We start from the raw sequence: 21,595 nt of genomic DNA, 5'->3' as shown, positions 1-21,595 counted from the left end.
TTTAACAATGGTATCTGCATATTCATGTATCATATATATGTTACAAAGTTTGCCTTCGCTATTATAAAATCTGTCAACTTGTGTGAAATCATTCAAATACTTGTTATACAATTGCTTCCTTGAAATATGAATTAATATTATACACTACATAAATATGTTTCTTATTTATTTATATAAGTTACAGCAGGTATTTGAAAAGTATAATATTCCGTCAACGGTGCGACAAAAAAGAATAGTGACCGTCTGAGCGTGCTTTATCATGTTTTAGTGGGACTGCTAAAATTTAGCGGAGTGTAACCGCGAGGATTAATTTACAAAAAAACGCGCTGACTGCAAATTATTTCAAGAAACTTTACCATTATGTTTTAGGAAATTGAGATATAATATAAGAAAAAGCACCAATTACATACTTCGGTTCTCATAGCATTATAAGTGCCCCCCGGTCAGGACAAAACATTGAATGGACCGAAGCCGCATTAAATGTTTGCAGACTGACTATTGGGTCACTTTAATGCTATGAGGCCGTCATTGTTGACTACTATTTCAAAATGTTTATTGATAAAATGGAAGAACACTTATATATCATAAGACCTTATTTTGAAGCATTCGACAACAAAGTCTTGTCTATACTTCCAGTATAGAGCCACGTCAGGTCGGGTTCTACAATGATGTTTGCGTAATTTAAACATCTTACTTAGCAACATTTTTAACAATTCTGAAAAATCCAAATTTAAAACTGGAATACATAAGGAATGAGTGTTAAAAATAAAGACAAAGTTAATTAAAGTATATATTTACAGCAAGCATCATCAATTTGCACCAGTGGTGCGTCACATTCGCATCTGTACGTATCTGTACTACAAACAAGACCGTTAGCACACGTGTTGCTGTCGAGAAGTAGTCCGGACAAACTTTAAAATAAAAAATTATTAAAGGGCCATAACTCTGACAAAAATCATTGAACCGGAAAATGCTGACAATATGCACAACTAGACTTGGTACTGATCATTCCTGTAAAGTTTGGATGAAATTGCACCAGTTGTTTATGAGGGGTAGTCCGGACAAGTTTTGTGACGGACGGATGGACAGACAGACAGACGGACAGATGGACAGACAGACAGACGACGGAGAAGTGATCCCTATATGTCGCCACTACTCCGTAGAGGCGACACAAAAATAAAGACAAAGTTAATTAAAGTATATATTTACAGCAAGCATCATCAATTTGCACCAGTGGTGCGTCACATTCGCATCTGTACGTATCTGTACTACAAACAAGACCGTTAGCACACGTGTTGCTGTCAGGGTCACATGGGTCACATAAGCTATCACCACCTTTAAGAAATTACAGTTAATTACATTTCATTGAAAAATTAAATAAAAATATATTTCACAAACTCCATGCAAAACCCATTCTGGTAGGAAAGAAATGTGCGATAAAATGCATTATTATACAAAATGTACTTAAGAACTTAAACAGTGGTGCTTATTTTTGAAATCTAAAATTTTAAAAATATAAATGATTCAAAAGCAGACAGGATATTTTCAATTAAAATTAAATTATTAGTGATTTCATTGAAAACTATTTCATTTCAAGGTCAACACATGCTATCTATTTAAACAGAAATTAAATTGTGTAAGAAAGAAGAGCATTAATTGCCATAAAGGGCTTTCAAAAGTTTTATGGGAACTATGGAAATTAATGATTTTCCGTGAGGAAAATTTATGTAGCGGCAGAAATTTTAATCTAACGTAACAAGTTTTACTTTAATTTACTTTAAATAATATAAACTTACTGCACAAAGTTCCATTCCAGTGGAACCCATGAACACAATCACACACTGTTCCATTACAGGCAGCGTTATTATCAACACATGTGTCGAGCGCAGTTGTACAGACTTGTGTAACAAATCTTCCATCTAAATATAAATATATATTAAAACAAGTGTGTCATACTGTGCAGTGAAGTTTTCCAACTATATTACATTATTTGATATGAAATATTGCATGTTTAATGCTTTATCCTGTTCAGTTAGCAACTAACAGAACAAAATAAAAGATACTGTCATATAAAATCTATACAATTTTTGTCATATCTTTCTTGCATTTTTGAAAATATATGTTTAGGTTATACTGTTTTAACTTTAAACATTAAAAAACATAATTTCTTTTATACTTATACGTATTTATTTATTTATTTAATAGAATTATAAGTATCATTTTAATGAACATAAAGAGACAAACATTATTTATGTCTACACATGTTAATCTTGGAATGTTTTACATACTGCAGAATAAAACAGCAGCTTTAGAAGAGGGTCTAAAAACCAGTACTATACAAAATAACCTATTTCGCAATGCTAAGTGAAAACCAGAATACCGCAAGAAAGCGAGGATTAAAAAACAATAAAAAAAAAACATAAAATGAGCAGCGTCACGACAAAACCAACATAGTGTGTTTGCGACCAGCATGGATCCAGCATGCGACAAGCCTGCGCGTCCGCGCAGTCTGATCAGGATCCATGCTGTTCGCTTACAGACCCTATAACAAGTAAAGAAACTGATAGCGAACAGCGTGGATCCTGATCAGACTGCGCGGATGCGCAGGCTGGTCTGGATCCATGCTGGTCGCAAACCCATTATGTTGGTTTTGTCATGACGCGGCTCAAATGTTCTTACAGCAAGCTCCAGCTATCTGGACGAACCCAGAAGGACATTCACATCTGTACGTGGCCGGGTTACACACTAGGTCTGAAGAGCATGTTGACGTCGAAAGGTCACATGGGTCACATAGATTTTCACCAACTGTAAGAATAAAAGTCACAAGTATTTCACCTCATGTTACTTGATTCAGTTATAATTGAAGCAATTTCAGCAACTGAGTATTTGAGCAATGTTTTATAATCAGGTAAAAATTCACGTTTATCATATTAATTGTAGATGGCAAACATTTGTAGAAATGCAAAATAAACCATTTCAAGTAGCTATGGATTGGATAATAGCTCGTCTTAATATGTATAGATGTTTACAGCGATAAAAAACTATTGAACAATTAACCAGTTATTCATGAATATATTCTGAGATTCTTTCTAACAACATTTCAAAGAAGAATTATTCTTAAAAACAGTTTATAAATCATTCTGAACATTCATACATCTATTTTGATATCCATCCACATAAGTGCAAACAATCCCGCACTAAAGTATTCAGAACCTGATGAGTATTTCAAACAGTTATAACAAGATAGCAACTCTCGGCTTGACACAAGTTAAGTAGGAGCAATCTTTATAGATCGACATGAGCATAAAAACAACTTACGACAATGTGAACCATTAAATGTATATCCATCTTTACAGTCACATATTGTGCCATTACATGCAGCATGATCATCTATACATGTATCTGTTTCCGTCGTACACGGCTCTGTTACTAATGTTCCATCTGAATAAAAACAAATGAAATATTTGTTTCTTTGGTTTTACGGCGCACCAACACAGTTTAGGTCATTTTAGGGCGCCGAAACAATAAAGATGGTTTTAGCTAACCTTTAATGAATTATTCTATAATTAACGTCATAAATTAGAGACTTTATCAATTAATCAATGAAAAACGACATGAATTCGAGACCTTATCAATTAATCTATGATAAACGACATAAATTAGAGACCTTATCAATTATTCTATAATAAACGTCATAAATAAGAGACCTTATCAAATAATCTATGAAAAACGACATAAATTAGAGACCTTATCAATTAATCTATGATAAACGGCATAAATTAGAGACCTTATCAATTAATCTATGATAAACGACATAAATTAGAGACTTCATCAATTAATCTTAAACAAAAACTTCTTATATTGGATACTTAATCAATTAACCTATGAAAAACGTTTTAAATCAATACATGGGAAATATCATATGTTAATCTATGAAAAATATAATAATGTATGATAAACGTCATTAATTAAAGACTCCATCAATAAATGTATGGAAAACATTTTAAATCAATACATGGGACATCAGATATTAATCTATGAGAAAACGTCTAAATTCTTACAGCAATTATCTCCGATTTGAACTCTATCATCCGGGCATTCACATCTATATGTTTCTGAGCTGCATACAAGAGGATCCTCGCATGTATTCATGTGCGGATCACACGGGCCACAAAGCGTCTCTCCCACTGTCAATAGATATAATTTAATTGTTTGTGAAGACGTTTTTTTTTTGTCAATTTTGTCAAACAAAATGTTTATTGCTTAAAATCTGTCTGCGTTTCAGTTAAATGCAATGTATTTAAATTTTAAAGTGATTAAAAGTCATGTAAAAAGTTACTTCAAAAATGTTTTCATACTTGAAACACTTTTTCATCTTGAATTTGTTCATTTTACATTAAAACATATTTTAAAACACATAACATACTAATGCTTCAAAGCTTTCAGAAATTCAAGAATATTTTGAATGATACTGTGTTATGAAATAATAGTAAACGTGTCTAACATTAGATGGTATATGAGCAGCGTCACGACAAAACCAACGCAATGCGTTTGCGACCAGCATGGATCCAGACCAGCCTGGGCGTCCGCGCAGTTTAATTAGGATCCATGCTGTTCGCTTACCAACTCTTTAACAAGTAGAGAAACTGATAGCGAACAGTATCGATCCTGATCAGACTGCGCGGATGCGCAGACTGGTCTGGATCCATGCTGGTCGCAAACGCATTACGTTGGTTTTGTCGTGACCACAAGATATTGCTTGTTCTCCCAATGGTGAGTGGGGACACGGCAATGTCAAGAAATATGACGGAGAAAAGGATACTAGTAATTTACCGCACATTGTGCCATTAAAACCGAACCCTTCAATACAGTCACATATAGTTCCGTTGCAATCAGCATTATTGTCAATACATGTGTCTACAGTAGTTGTACATGGCTGGCCAACAAGGGTTCCATCTATGAAAAGAACAAAGAGGCAAATCGGATAAAGGATATATATAATCAGGTATATATTGAACATATTGAAAAATGCATTATCACCTGTTCTAAATTTTTTTCAGAATTATAATTAATCTCGATTTCATGTTTTTAAAATTTCTTTTGTTTTTATATGAACTATTTCAGCAGCAAATAAGTTGACTTTTCATTTGCTAATAGATATATTAATTTACACATCTTTTTTAAAAAATGATCTCAGCTAGTGTCAGGTCCGTGATCGTAAATTCTTAAACAAGTATCTTTTCCATGCCTTTTTATGACATTCTTCGCCACAAAGCTATAAGACATCTTTTCTATATTTGTTAAAAGCTATTTCATATAATTTTCTACCGTTTACCTTGAACTTACTCGGTATTGTCTATGAACTTCTACTATATTTCTATGGAGGGCGAAGGATTTTCTGCCCTACGCAGATTGCGCATGCGCGAGAAAATTCTAATTCCGGTCGATTTTTCATAGCAACGGACCGCGTCGTAAAAAGGTCTATATGTTTGGCAGTTATAACATATCCAAAACTGAATACAACATAAACATTGTTGATTTACTTCAATATATTGGTGCTTTGATTGCATTTGAACCAAAAATTAATTTAGGAAATAGTTTTAGTACGTTACTCAAAGGCACTTACAACAACTATCTCCTATTTGGACTTCACCTGCTGGGCATTCACATCTGTACGTGGTGCTGCTACACTCAAGTGAATTGTGGCATGTATTACTATCCGGGTCACATGGGTCACACAGGTTAACGCCGTCTGCGGTTAAAAATCGTCAGGTTAGTACATGTATATATACTTTATTTAATAAATGCCTTTTGTCCATTTTTTTTATATCTTTAAGAAGAGCAATGAAAATGTTTCCAAGAAGATAACAATTTTAGATATATATCCGACGTTAAGAGGCACATAACTAATACATTCTTACAATATTGCTTTTAAAATTATGCAATTACACCATGTCATGATTATTATGTAACGTTACTCCAAGTTTCGTGTTTATACTTTTCGAATAGTTTCAGAAATTGGCTAAAGAAGGCGAATCCCTCGTTGTAAGTAACTAACTATTTTGAGAAATATAGCTTCATTTCATGATTAATGTTCTACCTAAAAATGATTAATGTTCTAAAATGCAAATTATATGGTGGAAGTCAATACTCACTACATCTCGTTCCGTTCCAAAAATACCCATGTAAACAATCACAAACGGTTCCATTACACCCGGCATTGTCATCAATACATGTATCAGTAGCAGTGGTACAACTTTCAGTAACTAACGTGCCATCTTAATTTATGAAAATTCAAGAAAATTAGATAATCTTATGTTATTTATGAGATAACAAATTATATGCTATTATTATCATCAGTGCAATGTATCAAGTATAGGGAAAGGAGATCTCTGAAGAACGCCAATCGGTTTGATTGAGCCTGCTCATAGAAGGTAGTCGTAAATGCAAGTTGGCTGCCACGCCCCTTGCACCGGCTTAAGCAGAATTCAACATTTAAATATGACATGGTCAAATTGGAATTTTGTAACATCCGCACATGATGGTCTCATACATCAATTCTTAACTAAATTATGTTGTTGCTTTTTCTCTCTATCTCTACCCGTTTTAAACATAACTTGTGTTAAAGTGTCGTTTTTCTTACCATCCCGCCATTGTTCACTATGAAACTTGAAGTTAATATAACTCCCTTATAAAATTTTATACAAAAGAATCATTTCTCTATCCATTGTGAATTTGGAAATATATTCAATTGTATATCACAAAATACTCAATATTGAATTAAGTTAATTTTCATTTCATTGTTTATGTAATATATTTGAATGGACAAATCATAACATGTGGCATAAAATATTGCATTTGTTATCCACACAAAAAAATGTTTTTATAACAAAGTTATCAATGTTATATACTTACAACAATTATCGCCTATTTGTACTTGATTTGATGGGCATTCACATCTGTACGACAAAGCACTACATTCTAGTCCAGACATACATGTAGGATTAGAAGTATCACAGGCGTCACACAACTGATTTCCAACTGAAAGACATCGAGATATGAGCCGTGTCATGACAAAACCAACATAGTGTGTTTGCGACCAGCATGGACCCAGACCAGCATGCGCATCCGCGCATTCTGATCAGGATTCATGCTGTTCACTTACAAACTCTATAACAAGTAGAGAAACTGATAGCGAACAGCATGGATCCTGATCAGAATGCGCGGATGCGCAGGCTGGTCTGGATCCATGCTGGTCGCAAACCAATTATGTTTGTTTTGTCATGACACGGCTCAATTTTTATTTATTTTTTTACATGTTTCTGTACGTGTATATAACTCACATATCACAATCCAGCAACAATGTACAAAGTACGATAAAACAGTGATAAAATAGTCACATTTCTGTCGTATACTCCTAACGTCAACTTTGTTTACGTAAAATGTAATATCTTTACAAATATTGCTTTTTGAAACTTATAATAGAGATAAATCTCAATTTGAGCATCAGATTTATGACATAAAACCAAAAAAATGCGTTACAGAGAAGTTCGATATCTAGATAAGCATATTGTACAATAAAATAAAACAAGATAAATATACTACAACTCTCACTTACTGCATCTGGTACCATTCCACGAGTAGTTTTCGATGCAGTCACAAATTGATCCATTGCACACGGCATGATCATCAATACACGTGTCAACTTCGGTTGTACACGGATCGGTGACATGTGTTCCATCTACAAAAAAAATCATTTACCAAGATGCAACTTTTTTTATCTTTGTATAAATGCGTACAAATGTTTTGCAGAAATGAACATTTCGTTGTAAATCAAGGGATGCTGTTTACTTTTTTATTTTGGTTTATTTTGCTTATATTTTCAATATATTTTGTGTATTTCTTTCCCCTATCAATAAAACGCTGCTATTCGTAATTAGTATTGTTATTATTATCATTGTTGTTGTTGTTGTTTACAAATGTGGCAAATGTCTCATGAAAAAAAAAAACAATTTTGTAAGGAACGGTACATCCGCTTGAACAAACATTAATAACAGAAATATTTATTGAAAGTAAATACATTTTATATACGCCAATATTTTATTCACCTTAAAATCAATGCCATTTGATAAAATTATTAAAGTGTGTTACAAGCTAGCGGGGAAATTAGAAATAATTATAATACTTTCGTCCACAATTATTATCCTACAATACATTTAAAAATAAACAGACACTGTGTCACAAATAGAAGATATTGAATGAGTGTAAGTTCAATACTGAATTTATTGCACGAGTTGAATAAAATCATATTATGCGAGCCTCTGGCGAGCAAAATATTATTTTATTCAACGAGTGTAATAAATTCAGTAATGAACTTTCACGAATTTAATATTCTATTTATCACATATCCAAAATAAAGACCGTTTAAAGTGAAATAAGAGTCATTTTTCATTGACGCGCCTATAGTATAACGCTAACATTTAGCGCGTCTTTACACTATGTTTGTATAACGCTAATGACGTCACGTCAAAATATATGCACGGCCGTGCAATACCATATTTACGGAGTCGCAAAATCGGCACGGGTGTGCGATAAATAATCATTAGTTAAGTATGTATGGAAAGAGCTTTAGAGTGACGACAACATTAGGTTTTTAGATACATACTAAACAGTAGGATTACAATAAGAAATACAAATATTTATTTTTGCCCTGAGAATTATTTCATCGGTTTAATCAAGAGTTTTGGTTACATTTTATCAACACTTTCGTTAGTATAAATATTTTGTGGCATCTATTTCCCTCAAAAGTATTGTGTTTTTCGGTATATGATACATGAAGGAAAGTTGTTATACATACAACAAGCATCACCAATCTGTACTTCATCTCCTGGGCATTCACACCTGTATGTGCTAGAACTGCAAATCAGTCCATTAGTACATGTATTCGCATTAGGATCACACGGATCACATAAGTTTTCTCCTCCTGATATAAAAGAAACATACTTAATTATTAAAACGATATCTTGATTGATATATCATTAAGCATGTTTTAGTTATATCAACTTCTAAAATTCTAATATCTCTAATCGGCTTTTTGTCAACCACAAGAACATCTATTAAGTTAGTTTACATGATCAGATTGCTTCAATCGTGATTTCATATTTTAGATCATATTGACAGTGAAGTGGGATGCCATTTATTTGAAGAACCATGATAGACGAGAATCTGATGTGCCATATGCAAGATTGGAATATGAATTATGGTTCAGAAGAAGACAATTATATTTATGTATTTCTACTTCTATATGTCACTTCAAACGGCATCTTAGAGTAGCGGACCAAATATTTGTGAGAGAACATAAGAACGATCTGAAGATGTTATAGCCATAGACAGTGACCCTTAATCAATTAAATGTTGTTCTTTTATTATATGAATATGTAACAGAAAGACGATCAAAAGAAACTGCACTGAGCAACCGATCTGAAAAATATGATGAAGAGAAGAACATTGTTGATGATAGACAATTAATACCCAATGACAAACGACTAACACTGGACGATAAACAACGGATGACTAACGACTGGACACCTTCCACACATTCTTTTCACTTTTACAAATCTTCGGTTATAAGGCGATGTTAAAAAGAACAAAGATCAGTTGTAATTTTTCAACTTGTTCTTCACATATTACTATATTGAAATGTTCATGTTCCTTAGAATAATTAAATATATCATTATTATACCACATATTGATCCGTTATACGCGAATCCTTCTGCACAGACACATACTGTACCATTACAAACAGCGTGCTTGTCAACACATGTGGACAAACTGGTCGTACAAGGTTCACCAATATGTGTGCCATCTACAATGTTAAAATTAATTGTTTTATTACAAAAATATTCCTGAATGTTCACACAAACGCTTATACAGAGAGATTTGGAAGAAAAAGTATTTCAATATTCAACAATTATGTTTAGAACAAATATTTTTCGTCTTTTGTAGATAGGAGCACGTACATAAAAGTTTATCTGTCAAGTAGTATTGAATAGCACCTTTAGAATAGATTTGGCAATACGAATATCTTTATTCATAGAAAGGTACAATACCATAAATAACATGTTATAAGTAAACATAAGTAAAAGACACAACATTGAATAATTGAGACATAATAATAAGTTTATACATTTAGATTTATTGCGTTCCATTATCGGTTTCAGTCAAACCAGAATTATATTAATTAATGTATTTTCTTTCCATTTCTTTAATAATATCAATCAAAAATGTGTCCACGTATCATATGATTATATTTTATATTTACAGCAGCTATCTCCGATTTGTACTTGACCGGCTGGACATTCACATCTATATGCAGACGAGCTACATTCCAAATCCGAGTCACAGGTGTCATCTGACGGATCACACGGATCGCATAACTCTGTTCCAACTGTAATACAAATCGAAAGAAAATGAGATGAAACAAAAACAGAAAACAGCTTTGTGAAATGACACAAATGCAAAAACAGTTACGTTCAATAGCCACATCAAAACATACACAATTGAATGATTTAGACACATAGCAGTTAACGATTAACGATTCAAAGATATCTATATATTAAGGTTTCTAACACATTAATTTTATAGAATAATTTCTATTAATATCAATATTAAGAAATAATATGCAATTAAATTATTTAGTCACATAAAAGTTGACGATCAACGATCTAAAACAAAGATTTATTTTAAGATGATTTGCACATTAATTTTATTTATTTTTTATTTTGTATTTCAAAGCTCTTACCACATATGGTTCCGTTATGATTAAACCCTGCTTTACAATCACAAACTGTACCATTGCATTCAGCATTGTCGTCAATACATGTATCCAGATTAGGTCTACATGCATCACCAATGTCTGTCCCATCTAAATGTATATACTTCATGAGCTTGACATTTCTTTTGATTGAATTAAACATTATAGTGTTATGGAAATGTGATGAAATGAACAGATTTTATAGAGTAACGTGTAACAATAAGAAATAAAAAAGGTTTACAGATATAACAAATATACTGTAAGACATCATATAAAATGTATTTGTACAATGCATCACATGAAATATTCTACGAACAAAAATAATCATACCAATTGTACTGTAAAATTGACAAAAAGCAATAAGTTCATTTATTCAAATTCACTTGATATTTATGTAAAAATAAAAACAGTTTTTGTGACTTTGACTGTTAGTTATAAAAAAAACTGCAATAATTGTATTCTCGGAGTAGTTAAATTATAAAAGATTTCCATTTGGCCGTGCTTTGAAAGCGTTTCGTATGTTTAAATTTTGCTCTGATGCTAAATGACGAAAATCCCTTTATATGCATCATACAATCACTTATGAGAAAGCATTAGTTATGAAAAATCAAACAAGTGACATACAGCAAGAATCTTCTATCTGAACTTCTCCTGGTGGGCATTCACATCTGTAGGTGGTAGAGCTACACACATATGATGGCAGACATGAGGTTGTTCCCGGGTCACATGGGTCACACAAGTTTGGTCCAACTGAAATTTAAAATATGATTAATGTTACCAAAAAGAAATTTGATATTGGTCTGTGATTAATCATTTACGCACAGAATAGCAAATAATCAACGTCAAAACTAGAAGAATGCAAATCTACCGGTAATACAGAAGTTTGTTATTTTGTTGATACTAATTTCCTTACTCCTATATTTATTACACCTTGATACAACAACCTTTTTCTCTTACCTGCCTCTTCCCTTTTTTCCTTTTTTACTAGAACAACATTTTATATCTTTTTCACTGGAAGTTATCCCAAACATAAAAAATAAGCCCAACATTTGTTAGTTAGTAAGAACATGAATATTTTTATATATTGAGTAAAGCAATCGGGAAAATTTAAAGTAATCACAATAATTACCACATTGTGTGCCATTCCACTTAAACGTGTCTACACAGTTACAAATTGTTCCGTTACATTCAGCATGATCATCAATGCACGTGTCAACAACCGATGAGCATATGTCAGTCACATGTGTACCAACTTTTAACATAAATTACAAAACTGATATCACTAAAAGAATATACAGGAACATCTTTACAAAGGATGAAAAAAAGTTTATTCTCAAATGTAACATTTTGTCATTTTCATGACATTTTGTAAAATATTTAATCATTCAAATATTGTACGCAACAGACTTAAATTCGAATAACGCCTCAAATGACATGAATACAGTGTCAATGTGTTTTAAAGTCATCTCTGAACACAGCATTATTATCTAACACATAAAATAGAATATTTGTTGTCGTTGTATTTAATAAAATAAAACATATGAAAAATGATGATAGCATTTACCGCATGTGTTCCCGACTTGAACCTCATCGGTCGGGCATTCGCATCTGTAAGTGCTCGAACTACATACCAGGTCATTAATGCATGTATCGGATGCGGGGTCGCATGGGTCACATAGATTTTCACCTCCTGTATAACATACTTATAAACATATATCGAATACAGGCGCAAACATGCTGACGCGGTTTGTAATTGATCAGTCAATTACGTCAAGAAAAATCTGTTTGTATCGAATAAAAAACAAACCGAACGAAAAGATGCAAAGTTTTTTTATCAAAAGCCTGAAACCCATTAAAAATAATCATAGAGCCAGTTGAATGTTTCCAAGTTTAAGAAAGAAATGCAACAAATATTTACATCATGCAGTTGGTGACCAACAAAAACAGAATATGATTTCATATTACACTATTTGTAGTGAATCACATTGTATTATAATGATTTTATTATTATAAACGTAAAACATGTTACACATAATTGAAATACAGTTATAATAATTATGCTATCTTTACAAAATTATTTTATGATTTATTATTATTTAATAAATTTATTGTACTTTTTTATACGAAATAATCTGAAATAAACCTGAACAATGTTAATATTCTTTAGTATCATATAAACAAATCAAAAGCATGAAATACTATAAAGACTGGAAAGATTGTTTATACCGCACATGGATCCGTTCCAATGAAAACCCGATATACAGACGCACACGGAGCCATTACATACAGCATAATCGTCTATACACGTGTCTACACTTATCGTGCATGATTCTGTCACACGAGTACCGTCTATAAATATATAGTTAAATCTCATTTTTATATTTACAGTAGTTGAATCTCATTTGTATATTTACAAAGAAACAACAACAAAAAAGGATATTTTTTCCTATTTTCAATATCTAACTTTAGTTAAAACTAAAATTGATTATCGATATACACAAAAAAGGTGGCTTACGTACTAGAAGCCGTCGCTGGGCTCTTTCTTTGAACGTTTTCATTACGGATAAAGCAAACTATATAATAACATTATTGAGTAATACAGATTTGCCAGTAATGAGAATATTTTAATTGTCATAATTATATTGATGTTTTCTTTCAATACACGATGTAGTAACAAAAAGCAAAAGACGAAAATAGAACAATAGAATAAAGTATGATTAATGTATCAAATAGAAGATTTAAGAAGAAATCTTAAATAACAATTCTACAGTTGTGTTGAGATTGTATAATTACAAAAACATGTTTATCTTAAAGAACAAATTTCAACCAAACAACAATAAAAAAAGCATTATTTCTTATCCAGATCGAATGTCTATAAAGTTTGATTGTCTACAACTTACAGCAAGTTCCATCAATTTGAACCTGGTTAATGGGACATCCACAGACTGACGTATTAAGACATACGAGGTTTGATGAGCACTGATCGTCTGATGAACAAGGCTCCCCAGTGTTACTACCAACTAAACATTGAAAAGCGAAATTATACATATTATTAAGAAACATCAGACTTTTCCAATATAAATTTATATAAAGCAGCACTATACAATTTTTACTTGTACATATATTTTACGTCGTATGTAGAGGTTATTTTAGCCATGAGTGTCACGTGATGTGCATATACAATATCATACAATAAAAACAGAATAAAACTTTCACAAGGTTCGAGCTCGAGCTGCTGTTTATTATTCATTCGTCAGCTGGACCGGATAATAATTAGCCGTTGCCAAAAAAGTATTTGGCCATGTCAGCATGCACAGGCTCTGTATTATAGGCTGACAACCTTAAATTCTTTATTTAATAGCATCTAAAATAATAAATTAAGAAAGTCAGCATGCTTAGTCCATTATTAATTTAGAAGTGTGTTACAAATATACATAACTAGTATTTTAACTTGTTTCAATAAATATGTTTCAACCAAACTAGAATAGTTTTATCTTTTTTTTTAATTACCGCAAATCAATCCGTTCCAATCAAATCCGTCGTTGCAATCACATATGGTTCCGTTACATCCCGCATTGTCGTCCGTGCACGTGTCCCGACTTCCAGTGCACACTTCACCCACCAATCTACCGACTTTGTAATAATTACATAATAATATATTTGGACAAGGCAAAAGTGAAAGTGCTCATGAACCAAAAACACACATTTTTAAGATTATATTTTATCCTTTACTATATGTCTACTGCTTCATGATTATAATAACGATTAAAAATCTCAATAGATAATCATTTTAAAAATAATAATAATGAAAATGGCGGCGATTATGATATAATAAATACTATTCATTTACCACACGTGTCTCCAATTTGAACCTGGCCCGGTGGACATTCACATCGGTATGTGTTTGCGCTGCATACCAGACCAGATCTGCATGTAGTTATAGATGGGTCACATGGCTCGCACAACTCCATGCCGACTGTGTAGGAAAACATATGTAAGAAATTGATTTACTTGCTCTACACATCTCTATATTGCTGTTTTTGTTATTTTTGTTGGGGGTTTTTATTTTTTTTTTTTTCAGAAATGATGCACTTTAAATATCTACTATTTGCAAAAATCTGATACACGTAACATACCTAAATATGAATCATTTTTTATACCTGCTGATTTTTCATCTAAAAACGAATTGAAGAGAGGTTATTACGCGAGCTTCTGGGAGTTTGATAGCATTTTACCTGGACGAGTTTCACAAAAAGTATATATCAAATTACAACTTTTCTCACAAGGCTGAATTCATCTATAAACATGTATAAACATACGTTTAACTTAGTACAAATGTGCCATTATATCATTACGTGTGTAGGATAAAGAACTATTAGTTATATTGCATATAAAACAAAGACTGCATGATAAATTATCGTATTAAATGTTATTAAGGGAACAAATTTTATATAAAATTTTCCTTATAAGAATAACTCATAAACAAAATACAACTGTAATATAGACCTTCAATTACAAGAAGCCGTATTGCATATGAACTATGTTAGGCTTCTTGTGAACGGAGACAGTTTGAAATCTGAACTTAAAACACATAAAATACTTTTTACGTATCGGTTTGATTTTTTGTCATGGTATAGGGATTATCTCTGGGAATTACTGTAGTGAAGACCAAATCACTACAACCTAGCCAATAATCGAGCAATTTTAACGACATATCGATATAAAAAAACTTACGACAATGTGTTCCATTAAACAAAAAATTTTCGATGCAAACACAAATTGTGCCATTGCATTCAGCAAAGTAATCCACACATGTCGGCAATGCGGTCGTGCAAGGTTCTGTGACTCGTGTTCCATCTTTAATTTAAAAACATCATTCACAGTACGACATATCATTTATAACTGAGATCATATTAAAATTAAGAACTAGTAAAAAAGATTATTAAGGCGGTGTACCTGTAGGATAACATCATCTATTTAACTTCAACAAAAAGACTTCAATAGGGTAATAAATAGTAATACGCCTCGGTTGACAACAAACATGATTTTGGTATCATTTGAAAGCAGATGCTTGGGAGCATAAGCAGATATAAAACAAACACAAAAATCACGAGCTTAATTAGAAAATATACTAATGACCACCCACTTATTTTTACCAGTCTCCACCGGAAATTATATCATTTATTCAGTTAGCTTTGCAAAGAAATCAACCAATTATGGCTGAGGGGTTACAGCCACCGTTTAACCCTGTTTGATCGAGATGCTTTTGATCCCTGGTGTTGCTTTAAAGGTGTAACACCTGAAGTTCGCTAAAATCAACTTTCTTGTTTCGGCACCATTTGACCTAAATTGTGTTGGTGGGCCGTAAAACCAGAGCAAACAAACAAACTACAATAATCAGTCAGAGAATATTATGTACTTACAGCATTTGTCTCCAATTTGCACTTCATCTGCCATACATTCACATCTGTAGGTGTCCGAGCTACATTCAAGACCAGGTCCACAAGTATCCTGATCGGGGTCACAGGGGTCACAAAGCTGTTCACCCTCTTAGATTGTTACAAAAAGAACATTATAATAGTTAAGTTTAACGTCGTTTTAATTATTTGTAAATTGTAAGCCTACTCAAAAAAGAAATGATAGTGCTGTTTTATTTTTTCTGTCTCTGTTTGAGAAAATATAATAAATTTCTGTCGTCGCTATTTACAAAGATGCGTTCAAACCTATTGATCTATTTTAAGGAAAGTTATATCAAACAGTTTTTAGTGGTGTATGATATATAATGTAACTGTTATGCCTTTATTTTTTGGTAGATAGAACCTAGCACACACATTGGCTTGTGGCTTGTCACAAAAAGATTCAACTGCTGAAATGCTTCAAATGTGTCAAAAGTTCTTAAACGTGCTGCATATATGGTTATTTATTTTTTAGGATGCAGATCTATTAAGTACATTTATTCTTTCATAAACAGCTGACTATACCAAAGGTAAGACTAGGAAAACATTAAGAAAAAAGTATTAGTGAAACATTATCTAATATCATCTGTGATGTTTCTTTTAACAAAATACTTACTGCAGCCAGTGCCATTCCAATGGTACCCAGCAATACAATCACAAACTGTTCCATTACAATTAGCGTAAGTGTCCGTGCAGGTGTCAGTCGTACTAGTACACGTGTCACCAACATGTGTACCATCTTATGTTAAATGAAAATTAAGAATACTCTTATTAACTATTATAAGATTTAATTCTCTAGTTGTTAAAGGTCAATAGAAAAGAAGTTATGAAATTTATGAGCAAATAAGAGACAGAAAGTCGAAATGCTGCAGAAACCAAACTGATCCTTTAATGTAAAGGTATTTTATTGATTATATTAAATTAGTCGAAATCGAGTAATGATAGTATTTCTTAAATGATTTGTTGCAGGCATTGCAATCTCTAGTTTCATAATGGGATTTCAATCTATTATTTTTTAATGTGTGACCAGCATAAAATATGAAATCAATTATAATTATGACCAGCAAACTTACAGCAATTATCTCCAATTTGTACTTCGTCAGTTGGACATTCACATCTGCCTGTGTTTGGATTACAAACATAATCGTCGGAACATTCATCTGCATTTGGATCGCACGGATCACACAGATCAGTACCAACTGTTATAAAAAAAATAATATATATATTGTAAGAACACATATCGATCGAAAGTAAAACATTTCTGTAGACATACATGTTGTTAATCCTAACCTGTTCATGGGAGCTTTATTAATGTTTAGAAATTACGATATTCTTAATTGTAAAGAGTTCTAAAAGCTTATAATCATACTGATCATAAAAATACCATTAAATTCTAAAAGAAAAATATTAAACTCATATGTTATCACAGCTACAAATACCAGTAATGATCGTGAGAAAACTGTCTGGGTTTTTTTGGTGGCGGAATAAAACTGACCTTGCAAGTATTTCTCCAGACACGATCGGAAATTTGGGGAATAAATTTTGACCGTATACAAATTGTGTGTAATAGATGAATAATAAGCTTGAACTTTTCGAACATTTTGATCATCTGGCATTTATATAGGTGAACCTGATATTTTCTGGTTCTTTGGGATGCTGGCGACCATTAACCTTCTGAAGTCATAATTCTCTTTTGCGACATTCGCACCGTCTGACCAGGTTCTACACTGCTGACTGTCCGATCTTTGTATTATCATATTGAGGTCTCTAACATATTGAATGTGCTTACCAAAATTCAAAGCTCAGCTCGGCAAATCCATTTCACACTTTCAGCAGGTTAAAGGTCAAATGCACGGGAAATGACGGAATGTGTCATACATTTGTATTTTCACGAGATTGATACTAGTGCATAGTATGCTCGTTCGATGAGTAAAGTTAGAAAAACAAACATAAACTAACACACATATGAGCCGTGCCATGATAAAACCAACATGATAAGTTTGCGACCAGCATGGATACAGACCAGCCTGCGCATCCGCATACCAACTCTATAACAAGTAGAGAAACTGATAGCGAACAGCATGGATCCTGATCAGACTGCGCGGACGCGCAGGCTGGTCTGGATCCATGCTGGTCGCAAACGCATTACGTTGGTTTTGTCATGATGCGGCTCATATAGATACAAGAAGAGCCTTACCACAGATAGATCCGTTAAAGAAGAAGCCGTCCACACAATCACAGAATGTGCCATTACAATGGGCATTATCATCTGTGCAGGTATCTAATGAAGTTGTGCAACCTTCGCCGACTAATGTTCCATCTTAAATTTATGTATTATTAACATCTTTTTTTAAATCTATTCAATCTTTATTGAAGAATAACAATTATTTTTTCATAAAGGTAAATGATTGATTTACAAATATATGTGTGTCAACTTAGTTGAAACGTAATTTAATGAAAGCATAATTTAAATAATGTTTATATACATTTGTATATAGGCAAAAATATATTCTTTAAATAATGACAAATTTATTACACAAATTAATAAAATTTAATGCAATCTTGATTGGTTAATCAATTTATCCGACCTTATCCTGCATCTTAATGTGTTTCGTGTTTATATTTATTAGATTAATTCCATTTAATATTTGGTATATGAATCCGCATCATTTTAAGAATATTCTGTTAATGGAGATATTAACTTGTAACAACATAGTATATATATTTACAGCAGGCATCAGCAATTTGAACCTGGTTTGTCGGACATTCACATCTGTAGGTTGTTGTACTGCACACGAGCCCAACGCCGCACGTGTTACTTAATGGATCGCATGGATCACACAAACTATCTCCAGCTGAAGATAAACAAAACATTCTGTGTTTATACATAAAAAATTAAACATCAAAAGTGCTGAAGTGTGTGAATGATAAGTTCTGTTTTAAAATTTAAACAGTAAACTCTGTGTAAGGGATTCCAACATGAAAATCATATAACAACTGAGTTACCAACAATGACGAGCCTGGTCAGACTGCACATATCAGCAGGCATGCCTGGCTCTCTACTGCACACAGATATGAGTCGTGTCACGACAAAACCAACATAGTGCGTTTGCGACCAGCATGGATCCAGACCAGCCTGCGCATCCGCGCAGTCTGATCAGGATCCATGCTGCTCGTTTACCAACTCTATTACAAGTAGAGAAACTGATAGCGAACAGCATGGTTCTTGGTCAGACTGCGCGGATGTGCAGGCTGGTCTGGATCCGTGCTGGTCGCTAACCCACTATGTTGGTTTTGTCGTGACGCGGCTCATATATTGAATTAATGTCTATCAGGTTAAAAGTTAAAACGTTATATCCTAATGGAAAGAAATGCTGTTGAAAATAACTTTTAATTATTCAAGTATTGATATTACTGACTGCTTCAAGTAAAAATGTATATGATAATGAATACAAACTAAATGTTTATCAAAATGCGCAAAGTTTCCGTAATATTTCAATAAATGTCATATGCAAGAAATATTGCAATATAAATGATATGCAGACTTGAGATCTTGATACAATTTAGCTATGTCTCTGAGGTTATAAAGAATTTCTCGAAGCTCAAACTCAGATCTCAGGTATTTGATTGGTCGGAAACTGCCATAAAATGTTCACTGACCAGTGAAAATCATGATATTTGAGAAGAAATTCAAAACAAAAAGTTTTATAACCTCAGGCCATGATCCTAGGACTGTTCAACATTTTCAAAATTTTGAGAATTTTTTAATATATACATATGTACATTTTCTTGAAAAATTAGATATTTTCTGATTTAAACTAAGTCTTAATGATTTTTTTTTGTTTGGAAAACATTACGATAGTCAAACTTTAGCTTGCTGAAATAGATTATATTGGTATTGCAAACAAACCAGATGTCTGGTTAAGAAACAAAACTGTTTGACAGTCTTCCTTTTTTTAATTGAATTTTTTCTTTGTTTTGTTCTTTTCTTTTTTATGCGTAATATATGTTTTGTTTATGTTTTTGTTTGTTGGTTTATTTATTAATTTTTGGAGACGGGGTTCTAGTAAGGTACAGACAAGTAAACCAATACTTACAACATGATGTGCCATTCCACCTGAATCCGTCCACACAATCACATATAGTACTATTACATCTAGCATTATCATCAATGCACGTATCAACGACATTGGTGCACGGGTCTGTGACACGTGTTCCATCTATAAACAAAAAACATCAAAAAACGTTTGTTAAACTACAATAAGGAATAGGATCAAAATGTTACAATGTATGAGTATTTTATGTAAGGGAATCTTAAAGTGCATCGTCCTTTGTATAATTATCATGTTCTTTATATAATTATCATGTTCTTCGTATAATTATCATGTGCTTCGTATAATTATCATGTTCTTCGTATAATTATCATGTTCTTCGTATAATCATCATGTAATGTGAGATTTAATATGTTGTCCGATGAACACAGTATCATTTAAACATGTACACCTGAATAAAGGGCGAATCAAAGTTAAATTATTTCAAAAATATTTCAATTCACATATTTTAAAATGCACTATATGATGAAATATGTGAAGTATTATTTTAAGTAATTTATAGTATCACGATATAAATTTCATTATTCTTACAGCAGTCATCACCAACTTGTACCCAGCCTGTCGGACATTCACATCTATATGTACAAGAGCTGCAGACTAGGTCTGAACCACATGTGTCTGGTGAAGTATCACACGGGTCACATAGGCTTTCCCCAACTGAAACAAAAAATATAATTTACATTATCTGTTAATGTCCTCCTTATCATTTCTGAAATGTTTTTAATTATTTTTTTTTACATTTGGACATGGCGATACCTCATATAGCCCCCTTTGTTTCAGTAAATATCTTAAAACAGCTGTATTCATATGTATTTTTGTAACAAAGAACATGTCACTAGGCAAAAAGCCGCCTTAGCGCTAAAATTAAAAGCATATGATCCATTTGAATCATAGATAATATACCAACGCTGATATGATTATAAGCGGGGCGATACTTACAGCCGCCACACAACACTTTTAGGAGTTAATTAATTTTAAAAAGTGAGATATACTATTCAAATACTACTGCCAGGTTGCATACAGTCCGTTCTTTAGATAATGGGTAATAATATGAAGTGAGAAAGAATGTCTATTTATGTAAGTCATTAGAACTGTTGATAGTTATTGGAACAGTGTCTACAATGTTAAATTGTAATACATGAGTTTACTTCTTTTGAACATTGGAAGATAATTATATCGGATTAACCACTTACCACATCTTGTACCATTCCAAA

The 21,595-nt window shown here is 32.5% G+C and overlaps 1 long non-coding RNA gene across 1 annotated transcript; it reads right to left on the bottom strand.

Annotated features, from left to right (window-relative positions):
- Positions 1 to 14,323: 14,323 nt before the first annotated feature.
- On the bottom strand, positions 14,324 to 15,661 carry LOC132720442 (uncharacterized). The gene is made up of 3 exons (XR_009624348.1): positions 15,548 to 15,661; positions 14,664 to 14,789; positions 14,324 to 14,446 (listed from the first exon to the last, which is right to left on the bottom strand). It is a non-coding gene; the product is annotated as an uncharacterized LOC132720442 (long non-coding RNA).
- Positions 15,662 to 21,595: the final 5,934 nt, after the last annotated feature.

The sequence above is a fragment of the Ruditapes philippinarum genome, unplaced genomic scaffold (genome assembly GCF_026571515.1).
Source record: "Ruditapes philippinarum isolate M1 unplaced genomic scaffold, ASM2657151v2 ctg409_1_1_1_1, whole genome shotgun sequence".
NCBI classification, from domain to species: Eukaryota; Metazoa; Mollusca; class Bivalvia; order Venerida; family Veneridae; genus Ruditapes; species Ruditapes philippinarum.
The sequence above is the reverse complement of the archived record's forward strand: the minus strand, read 5'-3'. Positions and strand labels throughout refer to the sequence as shown.